General features: G+C 39.6%; 1 protein-coding gene across 1 annotated transcript in view; it reads right to left on the reverse strand.

Moving 5' to 3' along the window:
- Positions 1-10,497, reverse strand: part of LOC134622982 (paralemmin-1-like) — a 30,853-nt gene extending 20,356 nt beyond the window's left edge. Inside the window, exon 1 of the mRNA XM_063468237.1 lies at positions 10,018-10,497. The gene's annotated coding sequence lies outside the window, so the exon portion shown is untranslated. The remainder of the gene's footprint in view (positions 1-10,017) is intronic.
- Positions 10,498-19,408: the final 8,911 nt, after the last annotated feature.

Below are 19,408 nucleotides of genomic sequence, written 5' to 3' on the forward strand. Positions count from 1 at the left end.
ACGCCCCTGTCTTCATTCTGTGCAGACACATTCACAACAAAGCTAGAATAAAACTAGGAATGTGATGGTAATTTCACCTGCAATAGTGCACTAACAATTAAAACTGTAAAATTGTAATTTTTCCTAGAAATACAAAAGTGACATTCACGTTGTAAGTAAATTATTGAATATCCTGAAATAACCTTTGATGATATCCTCTTATAACCGCTCTATTCCATAATAAATATTGTGCTAAAACTGAGTTTTAAACTTGACAGAAGCTTATATACTGAAACTGTTCACCAAGCATAAATTTAGTTTGGAAAACATACTGGGTACTTTTAACTATTCATTCATTAGAACCTGATAAAACCATATTGGGTTTGAAAATACAATTACTCTTGTTTTGTTTAGACTTTATTTAGGAGCTGATGTGAAAAGGAGGCTTCAACAAGGCTTGGACAGACTGGGCTTGTTCTTTTCAAAGAGCACTTTAGAAGCCTAGTGCACTGGCAAAATGTCATCAAAATGAAGGAGAAGACTCTTTTCTCCCCAGCCCAAAGTGGCTCTGCCTCCTCTGCTCAATGATGCACGCAGGCAGTGAGGATGTTCATTTATATTGCTGCCTTCAGGTTATCTGTTTGTGCTGCTTTGTGGTTTAATCATTCACCACTCTGTGCATTAGGAAACTGTCGACTGTGTTAACGGAAAGCAGGTTGTGACAGGTGGCATTCATGCAGCAGAATCTAATAAACAAAGGCTGCGAACAAATTCTGAATTAAATACTAATCAATTTTTAAATGTATTTCTTGGCTAGCGTACTGATGATGCAGACTGGCTCAGGACCATTTATTTTCAAGTCAGCACAGAAAAGTCTGGGAGTAGAACTGAGCGAGTACAGTGAAACACATCTAATGATCGTTATCAAAGATTTGACCTCTTTTTGGTTACTAAGACTTATGATTGTGTTATTTTAGGATGTTCTACTCAAGTATTTTCAGACTTTCTATTCCCACACAATTCTTGTCCTAAGTACTCTCTTTGCACTTTAGGCAAGAGTGTGTTAGACATGTATTGGCTTGCTTCTGTGATCTGTCTGCTTGTGTGCCGGATTAGTGTGTGTGTGTGTGTGTGTGTGTGTGTGTGTGTGTGTGTGTGTGTGTGTGTGTGTGTACGGGTTCGTACTATCCTGGTGGGGACCAAAATCTGACTTTTACTATCCTGGTGGGGACTTTCTGCACCGTGGGGACCAAAATCCAGGTCCCCTCGGGGTTGAAAGCAATTTTCACACTCAAAATGTGGTTTTACTGTCAGGGTTACAATTAGGTTATGGTTAGGTTTAGGGTAAGGGTTAGGGTTAGGCATTCATTTTTAATGGTTAGGGTTAGGGTAAGGGGCTAGGGAAAGCATTATGTCAATGGGATGTCCCCACGAGGATAGCAAACCAGACATGTGTGTGTGTGTGTGTGTGTGTGTCAGGCAGGTTTGGAGAGGAATGCAGGACTGTTGTAATCCAGTCTCGGTTCATTTTCGCTATTGTCACCGAGTCAAAAGCCTGTAGGCCTGTTTGCCACAGGGCCCCATAGCTCAGTCATGACTACAGACATATTCTCACATATTGTACTGCAGCCTAAATCGTTTTTAAAACAACAACGGGACAACACATCATTAGAAAAGCAATCTGTAGATACAGTGAAAAGAACTCTTAAAAGATCTTTAAATTTCAAGTTTTGAAATAACCTAAGGATACAGTTCACTAAGGTAACAAAATGACCTTGCAGTTTCAAAGTGGTGTTTGTTTAAATTTGTTCTGGAGGATATCCAGTCACCTTGCAAATGTCTAGTCAGGCAACTTAATGTTTAACTTCTCTCCTTCCTTGTAATCATTGTGGACAAGCAAACACAATTTCAACCAATCATTAAATACGTTAAAGACAATACACTGATCCTTTAACCCATAGCTGTCAACACTCTCAGCTTACCATTATGTAAACACAATGGAAGAAATGTGACATGATTTTGCTGCATTTCATTTGGGTATTATCAGTGCCAGACTTAGCTAGGCTGATTTAGTTATTATGGTATAGTTTATCCCAGGGATGTCAAACTCGTTTTACACAGAGGGCCACATACAGCTTACTTTGATCTTAGGAGGGCCAGATGAGTCAAACTTGTAAAGATGTTTAACTACACATTAAAATGCTGTGTCATGGTAGTAAATGAAAGACATCTGTCATTTGTGCTTAAATTGTAACAAACAAATGTGTAAAATTACAGGTGAAGTTCTGGTAACATAGCTAGTTTTTGTTAATTCACAGAAAAAAATCCCTTCTTTTTCTGTTTTGTTAAATGGGGGCCCATTGTAGAAAAGTGTCCTTGCCGGGCCGATTCTGGCCCTGGGGCATTATGTTTGACAAACCTGGTTTACCCTACCAAAGAGTCTAACATTTTTAAACTCATATTTTTTAAACATAGTCATAGACAGTTAGGGAAATCTGTCACTTAAACAACCCTCTTTTTCAAAATTAACTTTTTCTACTGCTCACTGAGTGACTCTGCTCTGCTGACCTTTGGCGTTCCTCAGGGATGTGTTGTAGGACCTAATGTTTTCTTTAACATTCTCCTTTTAACAACATATTTTTCATCATTATGAAAAAAAAAACAGAGAAAAATGCACACCTCACATATTCTCAGACTTCTTAACTTCAGCCAACTTCAACATGTTTAGTTTAGTTTGGATTGCAAACACAAGCGCACAGACACACACTCATACTTATGTAATTGTTATAAACAGCTGCATTCGTGTGTAATGGTTGTCCATAGAGATGGCTGCTCTGGCATTGTGGAATAGTTTATTAGGCTAAATAATTAACTGCCTTATTTATCTTAAGCTTATCTAATAAAAACATTCAACAGTTTGTGCACCTGTGTCTCCGTCTTCATCTCGGGCTCTTAGAGCCACCCAAAGCCGAGTGGCTCTAAACACAAGTGGAGTAAGCTATCACAGATAAAACAGGGTTTGCTGCTCCTCTTCATGTTGCCCTCAAGCTTTTTTTGTGCTGATATGCTTTTTTGCCTCACATTTGTAGTCTGACCACTTCTTTTTTTTCACCCCTGCCTGGTTCCTTTGCTATTGCATAGAGCTCTTTTCCTTCAGTAGTGTTTGTTCAGTCCTGATTCCAGAAGTAAGAACATCAAATAAAGCAGTTCTCCTTTTCTACCCTTCTCTGAGTTTCTTGATTTTACATTTGGTGTGCGGGATTTCAATTAATGGGGCTTGTAGATGAAGATGAACAGATGTTCTGAAAAGAATCTATATACACATTTCTTCCTTCGTTCACACTTAGATGTGAATCTACACAGTTTTATACATCTGTCCCCTGGCCTTTGCTCCAAATCACTCCTTGGGTAGAGTACAATGTTGTTCATCTTGATTTTCTTTTCCACTTAAAGGGGATCTATTACAATTTCTCCAACTTTCTGTCATTCACACACACACTATTATTATGTTGGATGCTCATATTTAAAGACCAAAACTGCAAATAATAAACTCAATGTCTGTGTAAGTCATCCCATACTTGAAATGCTTGTGCTTAGATACTCTTACAAGTGTGATGTCGGACTGGGAAAATTCATAATATAATCATCTTGGCTTAAGGAGAGGTTCAAGAGCTAAAACTGCTCATTTTAGACAAAAGATGATGCTGCACCAGGACACCAAAATAAAATAAAAGGGGTTGTTTTGTAGATCACATAATGCTTATTCTGTGAAATACAATGAAGCTTAAGAATTAAGAGGTAGATAAGAAACCACATTGAGAAACCATGACCTTATTCACTCATATCCTCCAAATGTAGAACGAGTTATCAGAATATTACCTCATTGGTTCCTATTTATCACATAAATCCAAAATCCCACTCTTAATATGAGGTACATAAACTCCACAGGTCATGCTATCTCAAGTCCTCGTACACCTCAGACTTTCAGTACAACCGATTCTGCAGTGGTTGGATGCATTAGTTATGGGCATGAGAAGGAGTATACAACACTAGTGGGTGGTTTTGTGGAGTGGTCTGGGAGAAATAATCTGCTTATGAATGTGAATAAGACCAGAGAGATGACCTCAGAAGGAAGAGGACAGCTACACAACCCATGTCTATCCTGGCGCAGGATGTTGATATGGTGGAAGAGTACAAGTACCTGGGCGTCCACAACAACAACGGGCTGGAAGACCAGTGCTGTATACAAGTTAAGGCTGCATACAAGAAGGAGATGAGCAGGCTCTGTTTTTTAAGGAAGTTCAGATCCTTTAATACAAGCAGCAAAATGTTGGAGATTTTTTCCAAAAGTCCATTAGTGAGTGCAGTATACTTTGCTGTGATCTGCTGGGGGTGCAGAATCAGACCTGCTGACACCAACAGACATAATCAACTGATTAGGAAGGACGCCTCTATGACTGGCTGCAAACTGCATACTTTTCGAGTGGAGAGGAGGTCAACGAATAAATAGTTTTCCATCACTGACTCATTTTATCCCCTTTGTTTGTTAATGTAATGGCAGCAAGTTGTGAAATGATTTTTTTTTCTTTGTTAAGGTCCCTTAGCTTGTCAGTTTGTGGACTGAGCCTACCTGGTTGGAAAATGTTTTACATACGGCCAAAACTTAACTACACCACTGTATTCTGTACAAGAATGTTTGGTTCTTTGCAGTACTGAAATCTATTAAAATGGTGTAAATGAATATTATTTCCAGCCATATATGCTTGAAAAGTCTTTTGTAGCAGGAGTATAGGCTTGGCAAGGTTCTCAGCACTCAACATAGCAGGGTTTCAATAGCAGCTGACTCAATAACACTTTACCACACTAAACAGGCTATTAGTTAATGTATGAAGGTAATAACTCTCTTTATCTACATAGCCAAACTTTGGAGTTGGCATGTAACACCTGCAACTCCATCACAAGCTCTGTGTCTAGTTAGACTTATTGACAGAAATCCAGTAAGAGTGAAGAGTCCAGTAAGAATAAAACCTTTCAGAGCAGGTATGATACACACGTTTCTTCAAATATCCAGAAAGGTTACAGCTCACAATCTCTCATGTTTGCCATTAGACACAGAAAAGGGGTTTAAATGCAACTTCAAAACAACATGTTGAACATTAACTGGTATAAAAACTCGTGACTGCAAACAATTATACAAAGTAAACTTCAATAATAAGGGAACAAGTAATATGGAAGGGTTTCCAGGTACAGACATCATCATGTGTTCTGGACCTTTCTTTACTGGGAGGGGCAGACGTAAGAGCATAGGACCTTTCTTGACCGAGCAGTAGTTGTACTAATTATATTTTACTGAATAGCGGACAAGGACACATACCTCTAGGCAGCAAAATAAAACAACACATGTCAACCCCCTCTGATGATGGAAATACCGTGTTTATGCTGTGATTGCGATAAGCATTTCTGCCAGGACTAAACCACAGCCACCAAGCCCCTACAGACAAACTAAGCTTGGTACATCAGTTAAATTTTCAGTGTGGGATGTAGATCTGTCACTGGCAGTTTGTGCAATTCAGCTACAGGTGAGGTTCTTCCAAATTAGTTGTGAAGTGCCAGTGATAAGATGTGGTTTACCATATAATTGACTAGACAAGAGCATCACACATTGGCTGCAGCTATGGAAGGATGCCTAACATTAGACAGATTTCTGGCATCACAAAAATGTGAGAACACTTCAGCTTCTCCCACCACAAAGACACAGACTCACCAAAAATGTGGACACAGTCCTTACAGTTTTGTTTTTTTTAAATGGGCTGTTTTGTTAAACCACTTTAGTGCACATAATCTAAAACATATCCAGTTCCTGTTTTGCAACCATGCTATTCCAGTGTTTTAAACATCCAATACTTCAGATAAAGATTACCACATTGTTCAGAGTAATTGTTGCGTACAGTGTGCATTAGTGGGATTCTTTTGTTACATCTGTGCTTTGCTTGATGGCCAACCTGACTTTGTAACCTAGTAACCACAACTGTGGGCTTTTTTTTGTTTTGTTTTTTCTGATGTCTTGTGGTTGTATTACTTATGTTATCATCTTTGTTTCATTTCCAGATGAATAGAAACACCAAATCATTCTAGTTTCTGGAACAGAGCTGCAGCTAGCAGTTACTCTCATTGTTCTCCATTATTGATCAGTTGTTTGGTTCGTATCACCCTCCCACATTTCCAAAAGCATAAGGTTTGTCATGGAGCGCTTGTGTTGTTCATTTATTATCATATAAAGAGTAACACAAAGAAAAATCACAACTGAGACACTGATTCAGATAACCTTTTTGGATTTTTGCTTGAAAATGTACTTAAATGATCAATAGTTTTGCACAAGCAGCAGCTTAATTTGCTGTTAATTAATCGTTGCCATTGTATGTCCATCAGAAAGGCCAGATTATCCTGTGGTGGTTCATTAACATTCCTTTTCTATGTATAAATTTGAATTTTACAAGTTGACTTTCCTCTAACGTTTAATATATGATAAAAGCCACAGAGGCACAGGTGACATCTTAATGAAGACTGCAATCTTACACCACAATTTAAAAAGAAATGCATTAGAGGGATGTTTTAAATGCTGGCAAGCTAAGAAGCTAAAGTATTCAGACAGCTTTCAGGCAGCTCTGTTATTTCTTGTTATCTCCTCAGACTCCTTCGCTACCATAACACATTACTTAACTCCCTAATCCTTGACCGCTTGATTAATACTTTTCTTGTGCAGACAAAAGAAAGGGATCTTTACTCTTTACCCAGAAAACTGAAGATAGTAAATGTTTTTCCATCCACCCCCTCCCTGTTCGTACTGTCAGTGAGGATTTTCTGAGGCTTTAAGTCAACAAATTATTGCAAATGAAAGGAATACCACACACAGGCGTTGATTTAAAGAGAAAAACAGTCGCCTGTGCCTAAACAAGACAAGCTAAAGAGACCTGACAAAAAGATGAATCTTATACCACTGTTGATAGCTCAGTATTAGGGTATGGCTGCCATGTGAGGCATCTTCGAAGTGACATGGTGACATATTGCTGAAACATCCTCGAAGGTCATGTAAGCAAACTAGGAAACAATATTCTATGATTAACTCTTTTTAAAGGGAGAATCCATCCTTTTCACACAAATCAATGTCTTCACTACTAAAATCTGAAAAGTTAAACTAGGTTATATCTTGAAGGTTATGCTGGCTTGGGCAAAAAGATTTCTAACAAGAAAGCCTGTGTTACAAACAGGGCATGTCAAGTTTTAAAAACATAGCTGTGCAAAAAGCTGGAAGGCTCTAACCAAAGATGCTTTTAAGTTTTGTTTTAAAGCTTGGCCCATATTAGGAACTAAGTAAGAATCTCTCCATTTATGATGTCTTTGATGCAATACCTAATTGGTGGAGGAGCTGCAGTATGAGTCATGAAGTCATAGTGGGAATAACCACAACAGCTTTGCCTAAAATTCGAATTCTAGTTGCTAAAATTAAAATACTGGCAAATGAAACCAAATAATACTAGAATGTTGAGACCTTTCTGTCGCAATAGGAAAGACTAAAAAAAGCTTTACATGTGACCATTATCATAGTAATCTGTTGTTTGCACAGGAACCAGCTCTGCCCATACTCTGCAATCTGAGTCTAATTCTCTGTTTAGCCAAAATAATATCCTGAAGCAAGATGCGCATTTTGCACACTGAGATACAAACATGAGGCACAGAGTGTGTGTGAGGTAGTACGCCCAAGCAGTACCACACAGTGAGCAGAGGGAATCATTAATCAGGCAAAGCTCCACAGAACATACTTTAATGGAAAAAGTTGCACTTGTGTAAAAAGCTCAGCTAAAATTTGACAATGTGCTAACAATCATGGAGGAGTTGGTTTCTGGTGTCAATGCTTCAGTGAGGGGCAAAGAAATGTGTAAATCCAATCTCACTTAAAAAAGGGATGGACAGACTTTCACAGAGAAATGCTGAAGGCGATTTGACAGTGAGGAATTTCCCTCCTGCTGGAAATTCATCCATCACCCAGTTTGCCAAGCAAAGAAGTGGTGGGTTTCATCACTCCCAGCTACACTTTTGTCTCCTCCCCTTTATCTTTCTGTTTTTTAATCTCCCTCTGCCTTGTCAGAGTCTAACTCTCCACTGCTCTTTTCAACAGGATTTGAAAAGATAAAACTCTTGCTGATTGGTGGTGCTGACGACCACACAGTCTCTCCTGCCCTTTTATCTGCCTTTAACAGCCCGCTCTCTCTTCCTTTTTGCACATTTGTGTAGATTTCTGCAGATTCATATAAAATCTAAATGCTCTGCAAGCGACGTGCATGCCGATCTGGCTGTTATGGTATATTGTTTGTGCATCAAAGATAAAACTTTTCAGCTGAACAACAACAAACAGGCCATCACTTTTTGCTACACAGGAGTTGGCTTTATTACTATGGCACAAAGCAAGAGAGACTACTGTGACAGCCAAAATGCAACAAAGACATCCACACCATTAAAAGTATGAAATTAAAAAATACCCTTCATGCATGTTTTATTTGTGTCCACATAATGTGGAACATTCTGAGGCTATCTTAGACAGATGTGCTGTCTGGCTTCTCACAGAAGACATTAGCGAGTTTAATGGTTATTTAAGATAAAAAATAAAACTGTCACTGTACAAGAGCAGAATAACACAAGTTGGAATCAAACAGATGAAAATGTGACAGCAGCTGAGTGCAGCACAACTTGCTCGTGGTTGACATTTCAGTCTAAAATCTCATTTCGCTGCAAGCCACGACTCACATAACGTAAAATGTTAGGAACGTTTTCTGATCAGTTATAGCAACATAACTAATATAAAGCGCAGTACATTAGGAGATTTATATATTACACCTTTGGTTTCTTTGTGAGTGACAAAAGTTTAAGTTAATGTCACAATTTCCCAGGACAGAAACTGAAAACTAAATCAGGATTTCTTTATAATTGTGTTAAAAAAGCTTATCCATACTCTTTGGCTGATAACATTCTATTTCCATACATCCCACATAGAGATTCTCTTTTAAATCAAAAAGCATGCTTGATGAAAACTCTTTCCAGAGAGCCAAATGAAGCCAGAGGTGAGCAACACCCATTGGAAATGGCCTCAAGGCCCTCAGTTCTTCAACCTGACAGAAGACGAGCCATGTCAGGAGCTCCTGCTGGGCGCTCGACTTGTAAATCAGTATACTCAGCTGCATGCTAAGCAGCCTTTGTTTGATAGGCTGCAAGTTAAATACTGGCTGTTTAAAAGCGAAACTCAGAACACAGATCCTGCATGGCTGTTGGTGAAAATGATGAAACAGCAATGTGTTCTGCTGTAAGTTGGTGAGTCATGAGAGTGAGAAAAACAAATGTGTGGTTGCTCTGATATGCACACCTTAAAATCTGCCTACTGTGTATCCGTGTGCGGGGTGTCTGCGAACACCGCTGGTGACATGCAGCTGCAACAATAACTACAAACATGCAAAAAGATGGAGCCTCTATCTCAAACCACATTTCTTGAAGCTACTCTAAATGAACTGCAGACTTGTGCCTCATGGGTGTAATTACCCTATCTCACAAAACTGATAGAAAGATATTGGAGAACAGAGACGCAAATAGTCTGATACTTAACTGTGAAAAGTTTTTTTTTTCTTTTAGGGGGGGGTTAAATGATAAAGAAGTCCTAATATGCAGGACCAAAATTTTCTCTGTGAGTTGTATTAATGTTTTTGATCAGGATTAAAGAAACTACAGAGTGTCCGAAAAAATAACACATGCGACCCTTTTAAAATTATTTCTTAATGGCTTTAATCAAAAGGTAACTCATTAATGTACAATGCTTAACAGAGGTCAGACAAGTCAACAGCAGCATGGGCTGTCCCAACACTCTGGCTGGGCTCACTTCCACCTCTTGGCTCAAACTCAAAAGGTGTCAACCGACCACGTACACCAAACTCTTGTTGCAAATCATGCAAAGAATATTTACGGGGAAAATGGAAATATTACGCTGTTACTCACCAGCTCAGGCTTGCCCGCTTGATGATATTATAAGTCCAACACAGTGGGAAAGCTGAATTACACAAAATAGAAAAGTTAAAAAAAAATGCGGGGAGAAAAAAAGCGACCCTTCTTCCGGCTCAATAAATTTTATGAAGAGAGCAAGAAGAGTTTCAAAAAAATGCGACACAAACTTCCCCGGGTAGTGTAACTGTACACCTGAGTAGCTTCAGCGCGGAGCTGGCCCCAAAATGTGACAGTCGTCACATGAAGGCTGGACGACGCGTCGTCAAATGTGTGAAACTTTTTACTTTGAAAGAAAATAAAGTCCTCGTCAAACAGAAAGCGCTTGAAAAAGTGAAAGAGTCCTGCCTTTCGGCGCTCTCCTGCTCTTCCAAACCCGCGTTTTTGGAGTGTATGCGTGTGTGAGGAGGACCAGAGTCGGTCTGTCCGGCGGTTACCTGACTCCAGTCATTACCGTGAGGCCAGCCCTCCTCACAACAGCAGCTGCCGCCTCATGTTTCCTGGTATTGTCGCTCTGAGTGGCTGCAAAACCGACAAACAGCTTTCCTCAAAAGCAACAGGTTGAGATGCTTTCCTCTTTTATTTGACGAGGACTGAGCTGTGACCTGCGGCTCTGGCTCTGATCCGTTACATTAACATAAGAGTAACGGCGAAAACTCCAGTTACTGTAGTATTTACTTTTCTTTGCGTTTCCTTGTAGCTGTGTAGCTGCACTGTATTGAACCAAGTCTCAATGCTTGTTTCTCGTAGGTGTGCAAGGCCAAGTCGTTTAAAAGGTAGGACTATCACGAAAGTCTAACCAGGGTATGAATAAAAATATAATTATCATTATTAGCATCTTTTTCAGTTTCAGTTTCATTGGTGGCAAAATGAATATGCATGATTTTTTTTTTCTCCCTCTTTCTCTCATGTGTGCAGAGGTGGATGCTATCTGATTTGAACCCGCTGTTAGATCTGCAATACATTTACCCAGTGGCAGCCCCATCTAACACAGCTAGCCCAGCTTCCTGTCTGTTTTCAAAGGAAAAGAAGCTTATTAAAAATAACCGAGCTCAGAGCAATTATAACACTTCAGAGGACTGCGCAGTAAAAGTGCAGCTAATTGCACGTAATTAGGTAGCCAATATATTGTGATTCAGCTTTATGATTATTTGTGATGCTGTTCAGCTCCTTTGTGTTATGCTGACAGGTGTTTATATTATTTTGACCAGTCTTTATATTAATCACACCTCTAGCTGTGAGCTAAGTGGGTGGTATATATTGGATTGCCCAATATGTAGCTGTAAAATTAATAGACTGTAACTGCTCAGGGCTGCATTAAGCTATGCGTGTATTTATTATTTATATAGGATGGGAGCCAGGGATTAGTTTATAAAGTGTGACCCGTGGGTCATCTGCCTAAATGCTCCTGAGTGTCTGATGTAAACAGGTGCCTGAAATCAACTAATTCAGCTGCATTCTGGTTACTTGATGGAAACACAAGAGGCTGTTTGGAATATTAATAAGCAAATGAGACAAGGGTAATGTAGGAGTGGGTTGCACATTTATTTGGAATAGCTAATGTGTCATGTTCCTAACCTTTATTTTTCTGTTTGCAATATTTTAAAAAGCAGGGGGGAAAGATACAAAGAAGAATTTCTTGTTGCCTTTGGTAGTAATTTTGCTTGTTTTGTGAGTTTATTAAAGCCTAACAAACTCTGCATCTACTTTTAAATTACTCTTCAAAGCTTACTTTAACCAAAAGTTGTTTTTAAATAAATAATACAATAGTCTCTAATATTTCTTTATCATCCATTTCTTCTTATCGTTAATTAATTCATTACTTATCCTACCTCTCATAGTCTGTCTGTCCAGGTTTTATGCCGTGCTTTCATATATTGTTATTTTAACTGTGTTTGCTTTTCTTTTTGAGTTTAGATTGTGATCTATTTTCCTGCTTTCTGTACAGCACTTTGTAACCACACTATGTTTTGAACAGTGCCCCACAAACAAAGCCTCATTGCTACTGGTAATCATTCAGGCTCTTGTGCAGAAAAATGAATGTTGAGATGCAGATGAATAGCAGAGAATATAGATGCGTGTATTATGATATATTGCCTCATATCATAGGAAAAAGGGTGAAAAGCAGGCATGGTTATACCATTCTGAAGTCCTAATCTCAGACAGTGTCACATACCCCTTCTTATATCAGCTTTCCAGATAAAGAAGCTCAGTATGTCTCCGCACTATCGGCAAGGAGCTAGGCTGTCCTTGTGTCTATCAATGAGCCAAAACACCAGGCACCACAAGAAAGCCAAGGTCATCATATTCCTAAAAGCTCCATTAAGACTAATTTCATTTAACCCCCCAAAATCTAATGCACTATCATCTTCACAGTCACCAGATCTGTGTGTTAATTTGGACAGAATCAATTTCAAGGTGTACTTTTGGTGAGCTGGTAGGCACTGGGCCCAAAATCCTTACTAAAGTTGTTTTCACATGTGCCCTGCAGCAGATTTTTCTAGACATTATTAAGAGGAAGTGCATGGGAAAATACTAATGTCTGACTCAGTGAGACTGGCCATTAATCAGTCTTTAACCTGCCAGTTCCCTCGTACAAAATACATGTGAGTCCAGTTGTGCAAAGTTGGGCCGATAGTGCCTTTAGTCCAGTAAATTTACAGCTACTGAGTAGTTGTCTGGCCTCCTGTACTCCCATTGCTCATTGCAACCCAACGATGTATTCCCATTAGTGAGATAGTGGCTGACGCAATCTAGCTCTGGCTCTTTGTTACATGTGAGAAAGGACAGCTTCAGACAGTGTCTTGACCTGATTCACATGACATTATCTATGGTTCACGTGTGAAAAAGTCTTAGGGCACTTTATATGAGTGATAAAATAATTTTATGAGTGACAGAAAGGACAGACCAAAGGCGCTATTCAGCTACTCTATAGACCCATGAAATAAAACTAGGCCAAGCTATTTTTATGTATCATTACAGCTTAGTCATATTTCATTTATACTACATATACTTCATCCTCATTTTCCCGCCATTAATTGCTTTTTTAATTTTCCCAAATGTAGGGTATGAACCCCTGATGTCCAAGCGTAACAAGTTCTTTAGAGATGTATTTTAGCCTCATGAATCACAGATTAGCTGACCTGTGCTGTCTCTTCTTTATAATCCCATTTTGCTTAAAATCTGATTAATTCTTTATATCTGAAAGTCCCTACCATGGCAATTTGAAGTAAGAATGTCCTTGGCTGTGATCCCCCACAGTGATATTATATGAAATGAGCGCATCCACTGACTCGGCCTACTTCTGATTCCCCAAGACACAGTCTTCACACCACACCAGAGAGAGAGAGAGGGAGCATGCAGGCTAAAATCATATAGATAACAATACAGCAACTAGTCCTTTGTCTGTGTTTGTAGGGGAGGCATTTGGCAGGGTAGCAGCATTTCTTTAACAATACTGCATGCACAGGCTTTTTGTACCTTTGTGTTCACGTGTTGAAGTACCAGCACGGCTCTTTGTTTGCCTGCATCTGTTTTAATAGCATAGTGCAAAAAAAGCGCTGTTCTTGTCTGCGTGCTTATGTACACACAATACAAATGTAAAGAGGAAGTGGGAACACTGGTTTCTAATGGGCGGTTTACTGACAGGGTTTTGTGGTTTTTAAGAGACAGAATTATCTCATTGAGGTTCAGTCAGGTTGTTTGCCGTGTAGGTGTTCTCACACATAAACAGGTAAACAGATACTTTCCACAGTTGTAGCAAACAGCAGGAAATAATACACTTGATTCATACATTTTTGGCAATCCAGCATCACACAAACAACTGACAGGATAAAAACTGGCTAGTTTCCATTTGACTGAGTAGGAGACTTTGTTTTTACATGTACCCTGGTCATCAGATGCTGTATATCTAGAAAACATCAGGGTTGCGGTTCATTGGTGAAAACACCTTATGTCTTCTAACAAACCAGTGTGAGCACAGTTGTTAAGGCAAACATTAACAGGGCAAATGCTTGTCAGCACAAATGTATAACCTGGGGCTGAAAACAGTGCTGACATAAGACGTAACACTGAAGGAGTAAATCTTTGGACTTCATCTGGTGATTACAAAAAAAGTGTGTGTGTGTTTATGTGTGCGTTTTCAGGCATTTAAGTAATGTTGAGCTTCACCTTTAGTCACCATCACCTGTATTCAAACAGTCATGTGATCCACTTGTGATGTAAATGCTGATTAGGCTATCAGCATTAACGTTTTTACATTACTTCCATGCCTGAAAAGTCCTTTCTAGTGCAAACCTGTGACCTGTGAATCTTTAGATTTAGATTCTGCCACTCTCTAATAAAACATTAGCTGCAATCTTAATAAAGATTTGTGAAGTCTATTGTAAACACAAAGCTGTAGTTCCTATAGATGGGGCTATAAGGAGTGTGTTCAAAATCACTTTAAAGATGATAAGTGTGCATGTGTTTCTGTTTGTGTGCATGTCCACTGCACTTGTGTGTCTCAGTGGTTGCAGGCTAAGCACGCCCACCTCTGTGTGCTTGCTCTATTTAAAGAGCTCTGCAGTGTCTTACCTTGCTTGTTTTGCCCTTGACTTTGTCAACTTTTCGTGCTTTTTCTGTTCTTAGAAAGCGTGATGCTATCTAAGTTATTTTATCAGACATACATCGCGGTATTAGACCAGACGGGCATATCTAAAAGCATCAGCTGTCATAGAAGAGATATTACAGAAAAATGTACACCTGCAGTGTTTGGGCTAACGTGATGGGATGGAAAAAGTAGCTCTCCTTTGGGAGGTTATAAAAGACAGATATTAATGTAGTCACAAAAAAATACTGCAGTTCTTATGATGTCCTCGCAGGAAGCAGGTGCTGTGGTGACAGGAAATTTGTATCTGTGCAAAAAAAATCCACTTATCCACTTATCCTTTTTTTTTTTATTCAGATTTATTAGCTGTGCAGTTATTGATATGATTTTCTTTTATTTTTTTTCATGCCTAACACTTTTTGTTGCTTCCGAGAGCAGTGAGTTAGGCTAGTTGCTAAAGTGTTTTTTTCATGTGTGTGTTTTACAAGTGGTGTCATTAAGGCAAGGTCATTATTAAGTGGCACTTGTTGAATCTACATTGTGTTTGTGCTGTAAAGCATACACGTTTCTGCGTATTCACATTTCTTTCCTTGATATACCACTCAATGAATGTATTAAGTTACCATGGGAACCATGACATCTGTGACACCACGTGATATTATCTGTGATTTTCAGAAAAAAAGAAACACACTTTACCACATGTGGTCCCTTGTCCCTCTCCAGCTGTGAATGATTCGTTTGAGTGCATTAGAAAGGTGGGTGGCTTCCTGTTAACGACGGAGATGTATTCAAAAAACTCTGTTAGCAATAAGGATGCCAAACACCTTTACTTATTCATTTATTCTCTTTAGATTTCATTCATCATAATGCTATAGTCTGAAGATGCAATTTGCTATTATTGCCTCGCTTTTATATATTTAAGAGGGATGCAGATATCATAAACAAGGTTGGTTTCAGCTTGCTATCTAAGGGTGGGGTTTTGGAAGTAGTGGGTGGAAATTTAAAAGGAAGAGGTTTGAAAAATGGATTGGTAATTTCAGATCAAAAGCTCTCTCAATCTCTCTGAGATTATGTTTTTGTTGTTGTTGTGTGTGTGTTCCTGACAAGGAATAAAAACACTTACACATATCTATCAGTGTTTTGTTTTGTTTCTTATCCAAGTCAGAGTGGGTTGGAGCCCCAGAGGAAGCCCACGTAGCCACAACAAAATCAGCAAATTCTATACAAAAAGCCTTCCAGTCAACAAAACGAAACTTAGAACACAAATTTGTTACAGTGCATTTTAACAAGTTAGAAAAAGTTATGATTTTAGGTGTTTTTTTGTTGTTTGGTTTTGTATGTGGATGTGTGTGTTTGTGCTAGTATGTGTGATTGAAATATGAATTATCGGAGTTCCTTGTGTTTCAGAGCTCTGTGTGTCTGTGAATGCAACAACAATCTTTTTTTCTTTTCTTTGTCATTTTTTTCTTTGCAGTCAACGTGAAGCGGCAGCTGGATGATGTGCCAGTAGTCCAAATGCATCTTCAGTGGACGTCACGTCCTCTGTCAGTGTGAACAGCCAGCCAAGACAAGACACTACAGCATAAAGAAGTAAAGTATAAGCTCACAATATAATCTGTGCAGGCTAAGAACGTCCACTCATTGATGAATGTAATTGTGATGCCTATATGAGACAAATGTGTGTCCACACCACACCAAGTACAGACCTGTGCAACAGTGCTGCCTGGTTATTTCACAGTGGTCCAACAGTTCAGCCACTGCACCATGTGTAAATATTTCCCAAAGGTTACCAGCACATCAACATGTGTATGCATGCGTGGCCACAGAAATGCACAAGGTTTCGTTTTAGCCCTGAGCGAGGCAGAATTTATTAAAAATTATGCAGTGTGCTCTTACATACATACAATGGCCCAGAAAGCTGCCCGTGAACTTTCACCTGAAGGCCCGTGACCTACATTGAAGCGTGTGGGGGATGCATCCCACTTTTCCGCTTGACGATGCATCATTAACCTACTTCTGACTGTCCAAAGTCAAGTCCCTGCAGCTCACCTGAACCCACCGTTGAATTTAGATACATAAGCACACACACGCGCACACATACGAAATTGCATCATACCATTAGTTTATTTTTTTTTCTCCATTGCTTTGGCTTTCCACTTTACCATAATTACACAACACACAATGGTACACTCGCACTCACAGAGTGCATGATGTCTTCCTGTGTCAAAGTGGTTTCCTAGGGTACTAAAGTGCACAGCATCTACCATTTTAGCCACTGTGTTGCTTGACACACATACAGTCCCTCCTTCTCTCTTTATCTAATGCTCTCTCTCTCTCTCTCTTGCTCTCTCTCTTGCTCTCTCTCTCTCTCTTATACACATTCTGGCTGCTTTCTACTCTCAGTCTCCACTCCTGCGTTCTCATTCTCTTGTTCCCTCTTCCAACTCTGTTTTTTCTTCTTCTCCTCTTTGCTTCTCCTCCTCCTCCTCTTCCTCTTCCACACACGCATACAGATGCACACACACATTTTCTCTCTCTCTCTCTCTCTCTCTCTCTCTCTCTCTCTTTCTCTCTCTCTCCCTCTCCCTCTCCTCATATCCACCGGCAACTGAGCAGGCTCCCTCACCAAGCCCGTGGATCCCTTCACTTGACTAATTAGCCTTGAAGTGCTGTTGAAGATCATCATATTTAGCTTAGTGACCTAGCGGCAGAGTGCAGACAGATATAGACTTGGCTGGCTGGAGGCAGAGTGCCTGGCAGCGGGCAAGCTCTCTATCTCTCTCTATTCACACTCACCGCCGAGGGCTTCTCAGTGGCGGAGCGGCGGAAGTGAGGGGCGTTTTTGCTTTGAAAGAGACGAGAAGGGGAAAAGAGAAAGAAGCGGAGCTGAGACCACAACAAAACCTCAGAATGGAAGTCCGCTGCAGGAGCAAAACCTCCTAGAGACAGAAACTGTGAGGTGGCAGCCGTTACTTTGCAGCAGCATTGCTTCCAACAAGAAGACATAGAAGGTGAGACTTTTTCAAACCAGTTACTGCCGTGTGTTTTTTCTTCTGGCTCTTTTGGGAAACATTTTGTTCCTAAATTTGCGTGAGTGTGGGTGTGTGTGTGTGTGTGTGTGCAAGAGAGAGCGAAAGGGAAAAAGTGTGAGTGCAGATGTGCATCAGTGTGACCCACATTGTTGAACCTGAGGAGCAGCACAGCAGGAATTCTATGTAGGATGTCTCTCTCCCCTCTCTCTCCTTCTCCCTCCTCTTATCTCTCTTCTCCTCTCTTTCTCTCTCTCACACACACACACACAGACTCAGACTCGCACGCAGCTGTGTGACACCACTTGTTGGACTGACATCCAAACTGACATGCTATGAATATTGAAATACTGGTCAGTTGTATGCGTGCACGCATTAGCCCGTGCACACATTTGCATGAATATCAGCCAGCGTAAATGTGTGAATGCACCTGTGCATGTGTGAGATAGTGACTAACTCTTTTTGTGCTGTGCTACCAATGCAAGGCTTAAGGGTGAAAAAATCATTGTGAGCAACATGGACAGCAACACAAAAGACAATCAGACACAGCTGCCTTATGCCTGATTGCTTCTCACTGCTTTGGAAGATGGGAACATAAAAGAAGACCCAAATACAGTATTTACAGCATGCAGCCCCCTGTGTGGGAATGTATGCATATACAATACACAGTCTTTTGATCTCCTGCCATAACCTAAACAATCTTGTCTTTCATGCTCTGAAGCAGAACCTTATAGTGGAATAGTGTTTTATTAATGAAGCACACAGGTGGCCTTGAAATTAAAGAATCAAATACATTTATATGAACCACAGCATGAATACTTATGTCCGTTTCTTCGTTAAGCGTACGTGTCTGAAGGAAATTCTTGAATATTATATGAATTTTTGGTCATTAACAAGCCTCATTCAGGTCTATAAATAGCGGGACATGATGTTAGATAAATGCAGAGGAACCACTGATTATTTAAGTTTGTGCACCTGAGGGTGATTTTTGCCCAAATTGGGATTTTTAATTTAGAAATCTTCCATGTTTAAAGTGACAAAAATATAATTTTTTCACTCCTTTCACTTCATAAGATGATTCTTTAAATCTTATCTTGTTGCTGCCTCAGAAGTCGGAAAAGCTTTGATAGCATATATGTATGAGCTTAAATTTTCTGCTAGGAAAAAAAAAAGCTGTTAAAGATGAGAGAAGATCTAAATGAATTCCGGGTTGTCAGAGTATTACATCTTTAATTCTTTCTTTATTAATGCATATATTGTATCTCTTTCTAAAGCATACTATGACAGTGTTGAACTGTCGTGCTCCTGTTCCTCATGCAAATGTGCACTTTGAATCGCCGTCACGAATAACAAGATGGTGTATTTTTAGTGTTTGTGTAAACAGGAATGAATCATTTACCTTGTTTTTACTCTTATTTTATTTTTAATCTGGCTTCTATCATTTTTGGATGTGACTGATAGGGGGTCAAGTGCACAATGAATGCATGGACACACTCCAAACTTGTGAAGTGCCTTCCTTCTCCTCTCACCCATAATGACCATTGATTGGGGAAAGGGCTGACAAGGCAGCAGAGACTCTCACTAAGCCATAAAGTCAGCAAGATAATTGTTGTCAAGGAGATCGGGGAGGGGGCTAAGCTTGATATCTGAGAGGAAAACCAATTGGTTTGCGAGTGAGTAAAATTATATTGAAGATTGCTGAAGCCTTTTGCTTTATGATTGATAATATCAGGATTTCACAGTTCTTGAAAAATGCATTTACTGTGTTAAT

Source organism: Pelmatolapia mariae, unplaced genomic scaffold (assembly GCF_036321145.2).
Source record: "Pelmatolapia mariae isolate MD_Pm_ZW unplaced genomic scaffold, Pm_UMD_F_2 NODE_ptg000309l+_length_52839_cov_1, whole genome shotgun sequence".
Classification (NCBI taxonomy): Eukaryota; Metazoa; Chordata; class Actinopteri; order Cichliformes; family Cichlidae; genus Pelmatolapia; species Pelmatolapia mariae.